Genomic DNA, 13,321 nt, shown 5'->3' on the forward strand with positions numbered 1-13,321 from the left:
GGGTGATGAAATAATCTATACAACAAACCTCCTTAACACAGGTTTACCTATGTAATAAACTTGTGCATATACCCCTGAACTTAAAATTAAAAATAAATAAATATAAATAAATCATGAAAAGAAAAACACAACAAAGGGCTGCTCAGTATTTTCCCACCAGCAGAATATGAGAATTCCAGTTGCTCTGCATCTTCAGTGACACTTGAAAAGGTCCATCTCTTTAATTTTAGCATTCTAATAGTATAGAGGAGTGTCACATTGTAGTTTTGCTTTGTTTGTTCATAACTTAATAATTAATAATGTTGACCATCTTTTCAAGTGTTTGTTTGCAATTTGTATTTTCTTAGGCAAACTGTTTTTCAAATCTTTTACCCATTAAATAATTTGGTTATTTGTTAGCTTATTATTGACTTTTGTGAGTTCTCTACAGATTTGGGCTATAATTATGTGACCTGAAAATATGTTCCTCTAGTTTGTGGCCTTTTATTGTCTTAATAATGTCATAGCCTCAGAAAACACTTTTAGTTTTTATAAAATCTATTTTATCAATGGTTGTTTATGCATTGTGCCTTTGGTGTCATAGCTAAGAAATCTTTATATAACCCAAGCATAGAAACATTTTATCTTATTTTCATCTAGAAGGTCTGTAGTTACAGCTTTTGTTGTTGTTGTTTTTGCAACTTTTAGGTTCAGGGGCAGCTGTGCAGCTTTGTTACATGGTTAAATTATGTATCACAGGGTGGGTGTACGGATGATTTTGTCACCCATGTAATATGCATGGTACTTGATAAGTAACTTTTTGATTTTCACCCCACTTTCACCCTTCATCCTCAAATAGGACCCAGTGTCTGTTGTTCTCCTCTTTATGCCCATGTGTACTCAATGTTTAGGATCCACTTATAAGTGAGAATATGAAGTATTTGGTTTTCTGTTCCTGCATTAATTCACTTAGGATACTGGCCTCCAGTTCCATCCATGTTGCTGCAAAGGACATGATCTAGCTCATTTTTATGGCTGCATAGTATTCCATGGTGTGTATGTATCCCATTTTCTTTACCCAGTCCCCTGTTGATGGGTATTTAGATTGATTCTTGTCTTTGCTCTTGTGAGTAGTGCTGCAGTGAAAATACTCACACATGTGTCTTTATGGTAGAACAATTTATATTCCTTTGGGTATATATTCAGTATTGGGATTGCTAGGTGGAGAGGTAGTTCTGTTTTAAGTTCTTTGCAATATCTCCAAACTGCTTTTCACAGTGACTGAACTAGTTTACATTTGCAAAATGGTATATGAGTGGCTTTTTTTCTCTGCATCCTCTCTAGCATTTGTTATTTTAGACTTCTTAGTAATAGCTATCCTGACTAGTATGAGAGGATATCTCATTGTGATTTTGATTTGCATTTCTCTAATACAGTGATGTTGAGGTTTTACTCATGATTGTTGGCTGCATGTATGTCTTCTTTTGAAAAGTGTCTGTTCATGTCCTTTGCCCACATTTTTATGGGGTTGTTTGCTTTTTTCTTGTAAATTTGTGTAAGTTCCTTATAGATGTTGGATATTAGACCTTTGTTACATTTATGGTCTGCAAATATCTTCTCCCATTCTGTGGTTGGTTGTTTACCCCACTGATAGTTTCTTTTGCTGTGCAGAAGCCCTTTAGTTTAACTAGATCCAATTTGTCAATTTTTGCTTTTGTTGCAATTGCTTTTGGTAACTTTGTCATGAAATCTTTGCAGTTCTCACATTCAGAATGGTATTACCTGTGTTTTCTTCTGGGGTTTTTATAGTTTGGGCTTTTATGGTTAGGTAAAAACTGGATGGTTTTTTACAGTTAAGTAAAATCCATCTTGAGTTGATTTTTGTATATGGTGAAAGGAAAGGATTCAGTTTCAATCTTCTGCACGTGGCTAGCCAGTTATCTCTGAACCATTTATTGAAGAGAGTCTTTTCCCCAATTTCAATTATTTTTGTCAACCTTACCAAAGATCAAGTTGTAGGTTTTTAGCTTTATGAGTTCTCAAACCCATTCCATTGGTCTATGTGTCTATTTGTAGCAGTATCATGTTCTTTTGGTTGCTATAGCCCTTTATTATAGTTCCCTAGTATAGCACTCTAGTATAGTTCAAAGTCAGGTAGTATAATGCCCTTGGCTTTGTTCCCTTTGCTTAGTATTGCTTTGGCTATTTGGGCTCTTTTTTTTGTTTGTTTATTTCCATGTGTATTTCAGAATATATATTTTTAATAATTCTGTTAAAAATGTCATTGGTAGTTTGATAGAAATAGCATTTAATCTTTCAATTGCTTGGGGCAGTATGTCCATTTCTATCCAGTATGGATAGAAAGTTGATCCTTTCTGTTCATGAGTATGGAATGTTTTTTCATTTGTTTGTGTCATCTCTGATTTCTTTCAGGAGTGTTTTGCAATTCTCTTTGTAGACGTTTTTCACCCCCCTGGTTAGCTGTGTTTTTCGTTATTTTATTTTGTGTGTGTGTGTGGCTATTGTGAATGGGACTGCATTCTGGATTTGGCTGTCAGTTTGGTTGTTGGTGGTGTGGAGAAATGCCACTGATTTTTGTACATTGGTTTTGTATCCTGAAACTTTGCTGAAGGTGTTTTTTATCTGATCTAGCAGCTTTTCGGCAGAGATGATGAGGCTTTCTGGATATAAAATCATATAGTCTGTAAAATAAATAAATGCCAATATAAAGGCAAAATAAATGCCTTTTATTTGGTTTCCTTTCCTGATTGCTGTGGCTAGGGCTTCCAATACTATGTTGAATAGGAGTGGTAAGAATAGGCATCCTTGTCTTGTTACAGTTCACAAGGGGAATCCTTCCAGCTTTTGCCTGTTCAATATGATGTTCAAAGAATGAGTTGGAAAGGAAGTCTTCCTCCATTTTTTGGGAATTATTTCAATAGGACTAGTTTCTAGCTCTTCTTTATATGTCTGGTAGTCTTTGGCTCTGAATCTGTCTGGTCAAGGGGTTTTTCTGGTTGGTAGGTGATTTATTACTATTCATTTTTGAAACTCATTTTTTTAAAAACTGTGCTTTAGGTTCTGGGATACATGTGCAAATCATTCAGGATTGTTTCATAGGTACATACATAACAAGGTGGTTACTGCCTTCATCCCCCCATCACCTATATCTGGTATTTCTCCCCACGTTATCCCCCCGCCACCCTTCCCACTCCCCGCTGTTCCTCTCCTAGCCCTCCCATCACATACTGACTGCAGTATGTGATGCTCCCCTCCATGTGTCCACGTGTTCTCATTGTTCAACATCCACCTATGAGTGAGAACATGTGGTGTTTGGTTTTCTGTTCTTGCGTAAGTTTGCTAAGAATGATGGTTTTCAGATTCATCCATGTCCCTACAAAGGACACGAACTCATCGTTTTTTATGACTGCGTAGTATTCCTTGGTGTATATGTGCCACGTTTTCTTTATCCAATCTGTCATTGATGGACATTTGGGTTGGTTCCAAGTCTTTGCTATTGTGAACAGTGCCACAATGAACATATGTGTGCATTTTTGCTCTGTTCAGAGTTTTAATTTTTTCCTAGTTCAATCTTGGGAGGTTGTATGTTTCTAGGAATTTATCCATGTTTTTTAGGTTTTTTAGTTTGTGTGCATTGAGTTGTTCATAATAGTCGCTGAGTTTTTTGTATTTTAACTTCTCTTGGTTGGTGGTAATTTTTAGGTTTTGAAGGGAAGGCAAGAGTTAAACATAAATACAGAGACAGAGGGAGGCTCAAACAGCAACACAGATATATTGCAGAAACCTGCAGAAGTGGAGGACCAGCTTAAGGCCAGAGCCACCACTGTTTACAGGCTGGGGTATGTGTAGGTATGGGTAGGAGGGGTCTGGGCCATCTGGCTTGCTGCCTGTCAGGATATTGATAAGATGTTCCCATGATGAGGCTCTTCTGGCCCTTGTTCTGGTAGAATGTGGTGTTCCTTGCACTTTCTCCCAGCAGAATATGATGGGGATGTTTCTTTAGTTGGATCTTTGCCTAGCGGGATGTGATAGGGATGTTTCTTTAGTTGGGCTTTTGCCTGCCTTGTGGTCAGGTGGTTAGGCATGCTATTTTTCATGGCTCAAACCCCAATGAAATGTCTCACTTTTAACAAGGTCTGCAAAAAAGCAGGGAGCTTAACTAATGGTGCAGTTTGGACTAACAGTAATGCCCCTTGTCATTTCTGATCATGTTTATTTTTATTTATTTATTTATTTTTTGAGACAGGGTCTTACTTCGCCATCCAGGCTGGAGTTCAATGGTATGATCTCAGCTCACCACAACCTCTCTCTCCTGGGCTTAAGAAGTCCTCCCACCTCAGCCACTGTAGTAGGTGGGACTACAGTTGCATGCCACCACAACTAATTTTTTGTATTCTTTGTAGAGTCAGAGTTTCACCAGGTTACCTAGGCTGGTCTTGAACTCCTGAGCTCAAATAATCCACCTGCCTCATCCTTCCAAAGTGCTAGGATTGCAAGTGTGAGTCACTGCATCGAGCTCATTGATCTTTTATATGTCTTTTTACATCTCAATTTCATTCTATGCAGCTCTGATTTTGGCTATTTCTTTTCTTCTGCTAGATTTGGGTTTGGTTTACTCTTGTATTTTCCTCATTCTTCTAGGTGTGATGTCAGTTTGTCAATTGACATTTTTCTAACTTTTTAATGTGGCCATTTCGCCCTATACACTTCTGTCTTAACACGACTTTAGCTGTTTCCCAGAGATCTTAGTATGTTGTATCTTGGTTTTCATTAGTTTCAAAGAATTCCTTGTTTTCTCTTTAATTTCTTTGTTTACCCAAAATTGATTCAGGAGCAGGCTGTTTAAATTCTATGTAATTTTATAGTTATGAGATCATCTTTCTATTGACTTCTTCACCCAGGAGTGGGATTGCTGGATCAAATGGTAATTCTGCTTTTACTTCTTTAAGGAATCTCCACACTGTTTTCCACAGTGGTTGTACTAGTTTACATTCCTACCAGCAGTGTAAAAGTGTTCCCTTTTTACCACATCCACACGAACATCTATTATTTTTGGATTTTTTTATTATGGCCAATCTTGCAGGAGTGAGGTGGTATCACATCATGGTTTTGATTTGTACTTTCCTAATCATTAATGATGTTGAGCATTTTTGTCATAAATTTGTTGGCCATTTGAATATCTTATTTTGCGAATTGTCTGTTCATGTTTTTGGCCCACTTCTTTCTTTCTTTCTTTCTTTATTATTTTTTAAATTATGCTTTAAGTTCTAGGATACATGTGCAAATCATGCAGGATTGTTACATAGGTGTACACATGCCATAGTGGTTTGCTGCATCCATTCCCCCTGTCATCTACATTAGGTATTTTTTCTAATGTTACCTCTCCCCAATCCCCTGATCCCCTGCTATTCCTCCCCTAGCTCCCCAAACCCCCAACAGGCTCCAGTGTGTGATGTTCCCCTCCCTGTGTTCATGTGTTCTTATTGTTCAACACCCACTTATGAGTGAGAACATGTGGTGTTTCTTTTTCTGTTCTTGTGTCAGTTTGCTGAGAATGATGGTTTCCAGCTTTTAATGGGACTGTGTGTGTGTGTGTGTGTGTGTGTGTGTGTGTGTGTTTCTTGCTGATTAATTTGAGTTCCTTGTAGACTCTGGATATTAGTCCTTTGCCAGATATATAGATTGCGAAGATCTTCTGCTCTGTGGCTTGTATGTTTACTCTGCTGATTGTTTATTTTGCTGTGCAGAAGCTTTTTAGTTTAATTAAGTCTCATCTATTTATCTTTGTTTTGTTGTCGTTTGCTCTTGGATTCTTGGTCACGAAGTGTTTGCCTAAGCCAATGCCTAGAAGGGTTTTTCTGATGTTATCTTCTAGAATTTTTGTGGTTTGGGTCTTATAACTAAGTCCTTGATTTATCTTGAGTTGATATTTGTATAGGTGAGAGATGAGGCTCCAGTTTCATTCCTTTACATGTGGCTTGTCAATAATTCCAGCACCATTTGTTGAATAAGATGTCCTTTCCCCACTTGTATTTTTGTTTGCTTTGTCAAAAATCAGTTGACTATAAATATTTGGCTTTATTTCTGGGTTTTCTACATGCTATTTTTATACCAGTATTCCATTGGTCTATATGCCTATTTTTATATCAGTACCATGCTGTTTTAGTAACCATAGCCTTGTAGTATAGTAAGAAGCCAGGTAATGTGATGTCTCCAGATTTGTTCTTGTAGCTTTGTCCTGCTTTTGTTACATGAGCTCTTTTTTGGTTCCATATGAATTTTAGGGTTGTTTTTCTAACTCTGTGAAGAATGATGGCGGTATTTTGATGGGAATTGCATTGAATTTGTAGATTGGTTTTGATAGTATAATCATTTTCACAATATTGAGTCTGCCCATCCATGAGCATGGGACGTATTTTCATTTGTTTGTGTCATCTGTGGTTTCTTTCAGCTGTGTTTTGTAGTTTTCCTTGTAGAGGTCTTTCAACTCATTGGTTACATATATTCCTAAGTATTTTATTTTATTTTATTTTTTACTTTTTTTTGCAGCTATTGTAAAAGGGGTTGAGTTCTTAATTTGATTCTCATCTTGGTCCCTACATGTATAGCAGAGCTACTGATTTGTGTACATTAATTTTGTATCCTGAAACTTTGCTGAATTCACGTATCGGATCTAGGAGCTTTTTGGCAGACTCTTTAGGAGTTTCTAGGTTTATGATCGTATTATCAGCAAGAAGCAAAACTTTGACTTTTTCTTTGCCAATTTGGTTGCCATTTATCTATCTATCTGTCTATCTATCTATCTATCTATCTATCTATCTATCTATCGTCTGTTTGCTCTGGCTAGGACTTCCAGTACTATGTTGAATAGAAGTGGTAAGAGTGGGCATTCTTGCCTTGTTCCAGTTCTTGGGGAATTCCTTCAACTTTTCTCTGTTAAGTATAATGTTGGTTCTGGGTTTGTCATAAATGGCTTTTATTACCTAGAGGTAGACCCCTTATATGCTGATTTTGCTAAGGGTTTTAATCATAAATGAATACTAGATCTTGCCAAGTGCTTTTTCTGTGTCCATTGAGATGTTCATGTGGTTTTTGTTTTAAATTCTGTTTATGTGGTGTATTAAATTTATTGACTTGCATATGTTAAATCATCCTTGCATCCCTGGTGTGAAACCCATGAAATATTATTATTTGGATATGCTGTTGGATTCAGTTAGCTAGTATTTTGTTAAGGATTTATGCGTCCATATTCATCAGGGACATTTGTCCGTAGTTTTCTTTTTTTGATATGTCCTTTTCTGCTTTTGGTATTAGAGTGATATTGGCTTCATAGAGTGGTTTAGGGAAGATTCCACCTTTCCTATCTTTTGGAATAGTGTAGGATTGGTATTTCTTTGAATGTCTGATAGAATTCAGCTGTGAATTCATCTGGTCCTGGACTGTTTTTTTGTTGGTAACTTTTAAAATACCCATTTTAATCTCGCTGCTTGTTATTAGTCTATTTTGAGTTTCTATTTATTCCTGTTTTAATCTAGGAGGATTGATTGTATATTTCCAGGAATTAGTCCATCCCCTCTAGGTTTTCTAGTTTATGTGCATAAAGGTGTTCACAGTAGCCTTGAACAATCCTTTGTATTTCTGCGATATCTGTTGTAGTATCTCCTGTTTCTTTTCTAATTGAGCTTATTTGGATCTTCTCTCTTGTTTTCTTGGTTAATCTTACTAATGGTCTACCAATTTTATTTATCTTTTCAAAGAACTAGGTTTTTCTTTCATTTATCTTTTAATTTCTTTTTTCTTTCAATTTTATTTAGTTCTGTTCTGCTCTTAGTTATTTCTTTTCTTGTGCTGGGTTTGGGTTTGGTTTGTTCTTGTTTCTCTAGTTCCTTGAGGTGTGACCTTAGATTGTCTATTTGTGCTTTTCTAGACTTTTTGATGTAGGCATTTATTGTTATGAACTTTCCTTTTAGTATTGCCTTTGCTGTATCCCAGAGGTCTTCATATGTTGTGTCATTATTATTGTTCAGCTGAAACAATTTTTAAATTTCCATCTTGATTTTATTGTTGACTGAATGACTATTCAGGAACAGGTTGTTTAATTTCCATGTGTTTGCCTGGTTTTGAGGGTTTCTTTTGGAGTTGATTTCCACTTTTATTCCTCTGTAATCTGAGAGAGTACTTGCTATAATTTCAATGATCTTAAATTTGCTGAGATTTATTTTGTAGTCTATCAAATAATCTCTCTTGGAAAATGTTCTATGTGCTGAAGAGCAGGATGTATATTCTACAGTTTTTGGGTACAGTATTCTATAAGTATCTGTTAAATCCATTTGTTCTGTGTTATAGTTTAAATCCATTGTTTCTTTCTTGACTTTCTGCCTTGATTACCTGTCTAGTGCTATCTGCGGAGTATTAAGGTCCCACTATTACTCTGTTGCGATCTACCTCATTTCTTAGGACTAGTAGTTTTATAAACTTGGGAGGTCCAGTGTTAGATGCATATATATTTAGGATTTTGATATTTTCCAGTTGGACAAGTATTTCTATCATTGCATAATGTCTCTCTTTATCTTTGTTAACTGTTGTGCTTTTAAAGTTCATTTTGTCTAATATAAGAATAGCTACTCCTGCTTGCTTTTGATGTTCATTTGCATGGATTATCTTTTTCTACCTCTTTACCTTAAGCTTATATGAATCAAATACCTAGGAATACAGCTAACCAGGAAGGTGAAAGATGTCTACAAAGGTAATTACAAAACACTGCTCAAAGAAATCAGAGAATACACAAATGGAAAAAACATCCCATGCTCTTATGTAAGAAGAATTAATATCATTAAATTAGCCATACTGCCCAAAGCAATTGATAGAGTCAGTGCTATTCCTACCAAAGACATTCTTCATAGAACTATAAAAATTTATTTTAAATTTTATGTGAAACCAAAAAAAGAGCCAGAATAGCCAAGGGAATCCTAAGCAAAAAGAACAAATCGGGAGGAATCACTTTACCTGTCTTCAAACTATACTACAAGGCTACGGTGACCAAAACAGCATAGTACAGGTATAAAAACAGGGACATAGACCAATAGAACAGAATAGAGAGTCCAGAAATAAGGTTACACACCTATAACCATCTGATCTTTGACAAATCTGACAAAAACAGGCAATGGAGGAAAGACTCCCTATTCAATAAATGGTGCTGGGAGAACTGGCTAGGCATATGCAGAAGATTGAAGCTGGACCTCTTCCTTGCACCATATAAAAAAATCCACTCAAAATGAATTAAAGACTTAAATGTAAAACCCAAAACTATAAAAACCCTGGAAGACAACCTAGGCAGTACCATCCTGGACATAGGAACAGGCAGAGATTTCATGACAAGGACACCAAAAGCAATTGCAACAAAAGCAAATATTGATAAATGGGAGCTAATTAAACTTAAGGGCTTCTGTACAGCAAAAGAAACTATTAACAGAGAAAACAAGTTAAAGTATGAGAGAAAGTATTTGCAAACTATGTATCTGAGAAAGGTCTAATATCTAGCATCTGTAAGGAACTTAAGCAAATTTACAAGGGAAAAACAAGCCTATTTAAAAAATGGGCAAAGAGGGCTGGGTGCAGTGGCTCACCCCTGTAATCCCAGCACTTTGGGAGGCCGAGGCGGGTGGATCATGAGGTCAAGAGATCGAGACCATCCTGGTCAATATGGTGAAACCCCGTCTCTACTAATAAATACAAAATATTAGCTGGGCATGGTGGTGCATGCCTGTAATCCCAGCTACTTGGGAGGCTGAGGTGGGAGAATTGCCTGAACCCAGGAGGTGGAGGTTGTGGTGAGCCGAGATCGCGCCATTGCATTACAGCCTGGGTAACAAGAGTGAAACTCCGTCTCAAAAAAAAAAACAAAACAAAACATGGGCAAAGAACATCAACAGGGACACTTTCCAAAAAAGACATACATGTGGCTAACAAGGATATGAAAAAAACTCAATCGATCATTAGAAAAATGCAAATCAAAACCATAATGAGATATCATATACCAGTCAGCATGGTTATTAAAATGTCAAAAAATAGCAGATGCTGGCAAGGTTGTGGAGAAAAGGGAACTCTTATACACTGTTGGTGGCATGTAAATTAGTTAAACCATTGTGGAAAGCAGTATGACAATTTCTCAAAGAGCTAAAAGCAGAACTACCATTTGACCCAGCAATCCCATTACAGGGTGTATACCTAGAGGAATATAAAGCATTCTACCACAAAGACACCTGTAGTCCAATTCATGTTCCTGCAAAGGAGAAGATCTCATTATTTTTTATGAATGCCAAATATTTTATAATTCCCCCTTTTAACTTCTCATTTGGCCCACGGTTATTCAGGAGAGCTTCTTTTAATTTCCAAATACTATGGCATTTTCAGATTGTTATCATTCATTTCTAATTCAGTTACATTGTAGTCAGAGTACTTCGTATGATTTTAATACTTTTAAATTTATTTAGGCTTGCTTTGTTGGATTGAGTATTCTACAATGTCAAATATGTCAACATGGTTGATTGTGTTGTTTAAGGCTTATATACTCTTATTATTATAATTTGTGTCTACTTATTCTATTAATTTTTTAAAGTGAAGTGTTGAAATCTGCAACTATAATGGTGGATTTATCTCTTTATGGTTTTTCAGCTTGCTTTATATGTTTTGAAGCCCCGTTATTTTGAACATATACATTTACGATTACTTTGTCTTAATTAATTGGCACATTTGACATTTTGAAATATTTATTTTAAATTCTGTAATATTTCTTTTACTGAAGTGTATTTTCCTGATATTAATATAGTTATTTCAGTTTCCTTTTGATTAGTATATGCATTTTTTTCTAATTTTTGAAATCTTTTTATTTTTAATCTGAATCTTTATATTTTAAGTGAATTTATTGTGAACAATATGTGATTTAGTCATGTTTTTTTATTCAGTTAAATATGTTTGCTTTTTACTGAAAACTTTAAATAATTTATATATAATATTATTATTATTATGGTTCAGGCTAGGTTTACCGTTATTTATTTTATTTTTGACATATACTTTCGCTTCTTCTCTTTACTATTTTATGCTCTATTTGAGTTAGTTTGAATAATTTACAATTTTTGTCTTTAGCAATACTTCTGGATTTTTAACAAAATATCTATTTTATTTCATTTAGTGTATACATTATTTACTTTATTATAATCTACATTCATGTAAACTATATACTTCCATTTCCCTCCTCCAATCTTTTGTTCTACTGTTAGCACACACTTTTTCTTATGTTATAAGCCTCAAAATGCTGTTATTATTGTTTAAAAAACAATCACTTATATTTTTAAAAAGCATCTTAAAATGACAAAAATGTCTGTTATATTTACCACATACTTACCATTTTGGCACTCTTAGATTTCTTTGTGTATACTGAAATTTCTAGATGGGTTTATTTTTCTTCAGCCAGAATAATTACTTTTAACATTTCTTTAATGGAAGTCTGATGCAAAAGAAAATGGAAAGTTTGATTTTTCTTAAAATATTTCCTTTGACATTTTTGGAGATTTTTTCACATGTAAAATTTTAGTTTTAGAATTTTTTTTCTTTCAGCACTTTAAAGATGTCCTTGCATTGTCTTTTAAAGTGCATGACTGTTGGCATCTTAGGTTATTCTTACCTTTGTTTCCCTGTTGTATGTAACATATTTTTCACCCCCACTGGCTGCTTTTTCAATTTTCTATGTATATTACTAGTTTGAGTAATCAAACTATGATGCTCCTTAGTATAGTTTCATTTGTGTTTGTACTGCTTTTATTTAAAAGCTTAAAATTGAAGGTGTATACTTTCCATCAAATTTTCAAAAATTTTGACAATTATATTTTCAAATATTTTGTTTCCTCTATCCTGATAGTTGCTACATTAGATAGAAAGTGATAGACACAAAGAAATATCTATAATATGCTGTGATATATTGCTTGTTTTTATAAATAAAAATAAAAACAATTTTGATATTGAAGTATGGTTCTTGCAAATTGCTTTTACCTATATTTAATATGTTACTTAAATAAATTATAAAAATAAGTCCATTTTCTCTATTAGTTCATAATCTAGTTGAGGGTGATTGAAACAAAAGAAATAGCAATAATATGTTGTGATAAGTTCTTCAATGGAGGTTTTCATTGTGTACTATGTAACTAAAACAGAACTAAATGTCGTGTGTTGGGGTGGCTGATCAGAGAAGGGTGGTGACATTTCAGCTGGGTATTAAAGTATGAAAATAAGTGTACTAGTTGAGAAATGGGGAAGAGAGATATGTCAGATGGAGAGAAGAGCATTTTTCTGATGCTCAGATGCTTAAACGAGCCTTATTTTTTGGTGGAAATGACGAGCCATTTGCTATTACAGAAGCTGAAAAGCAAGAGTTTGTAAAGAAAGAAGTGTTAAATAAGTAAGTTTGCACCAGATTGTGAAGGTCCTTGAGTGCTATGTTAACAAATTTGGATTTTGAAATAAAAGTAGTATACTGTGGTTCCTTTATATGGTGATTTATTTTGTATGGTATTAGGAGAATAGTGACTCAAGCAAAGCAGCAAATAATAGTGGCATTTTTAGTAACTTTGTTACTGAAGTAGTCACAGGGGTACTCTCTTGTTTCCAATTTTCCAAATCTGTCTTAATTTTATACAGACAAGTAAATATGCAGTAGGCTTTCATTTACACACTTATGCCATCTCCTAAGTGAAGAACTGTGACAGATAAGCTTAGAGAACTGCCTTAGTCTTACTCACGAGATGGGATAGAATTCTGTCCTGGCCTTTTGAGTTTGAGATGTTTGGAATGTTGGTGATGTTTTTTAGTTCAATTATTTAATTTACTGAGCTAGGAAGGAAGTATCTGAAACTGGCATCAATGCTTGCCAGAAGATTACCTAGGGAAATATTAGATTTCCTGAATCCAGCCTCTATCCCTTTAAAACAGATAATTTAGAGAAGAATAAAAAATCTTGAAAATTAATGGCAATTTTGAAATAGAATATTTTGTCAAAATCAAATTCATTTCATTAAATGCTTGAGAAGAATGCAATGAGTAAATGAGGTATGAATAACTGTAAGATGGGGCAATTACCACCTCAGAAACAATATATTTGTAAAGTTAATTCCTCTCGAACATGAACAATCCCCTTACACTTGACCCCTTTCTATTGCCTCTTCCATGCTTGAACTCTCCTTGAACTTTGAAGATCCATCTTGAGAGTATGATATGGCTATCTCTTTTGCATCTGGTTATTTTAGCTCCAATTTGCAGCCCTAAAATG

Source organism: Cebus imitator, unplaced genomic scaffold (genome assembly GCF_001604975.1).
Source record: "Cebus imitator isolate Cc_AM_T3 unplaced genomic scaffold, Cebus_imitator-1.0 Scaffold123, whole genome shotgun sequence".
Taxonomy (NCBI): Eukaryota; Metazoa; Chordata; class Mammalia; order Primates; family Cebidae; genus Cebus; species Cebus imitator.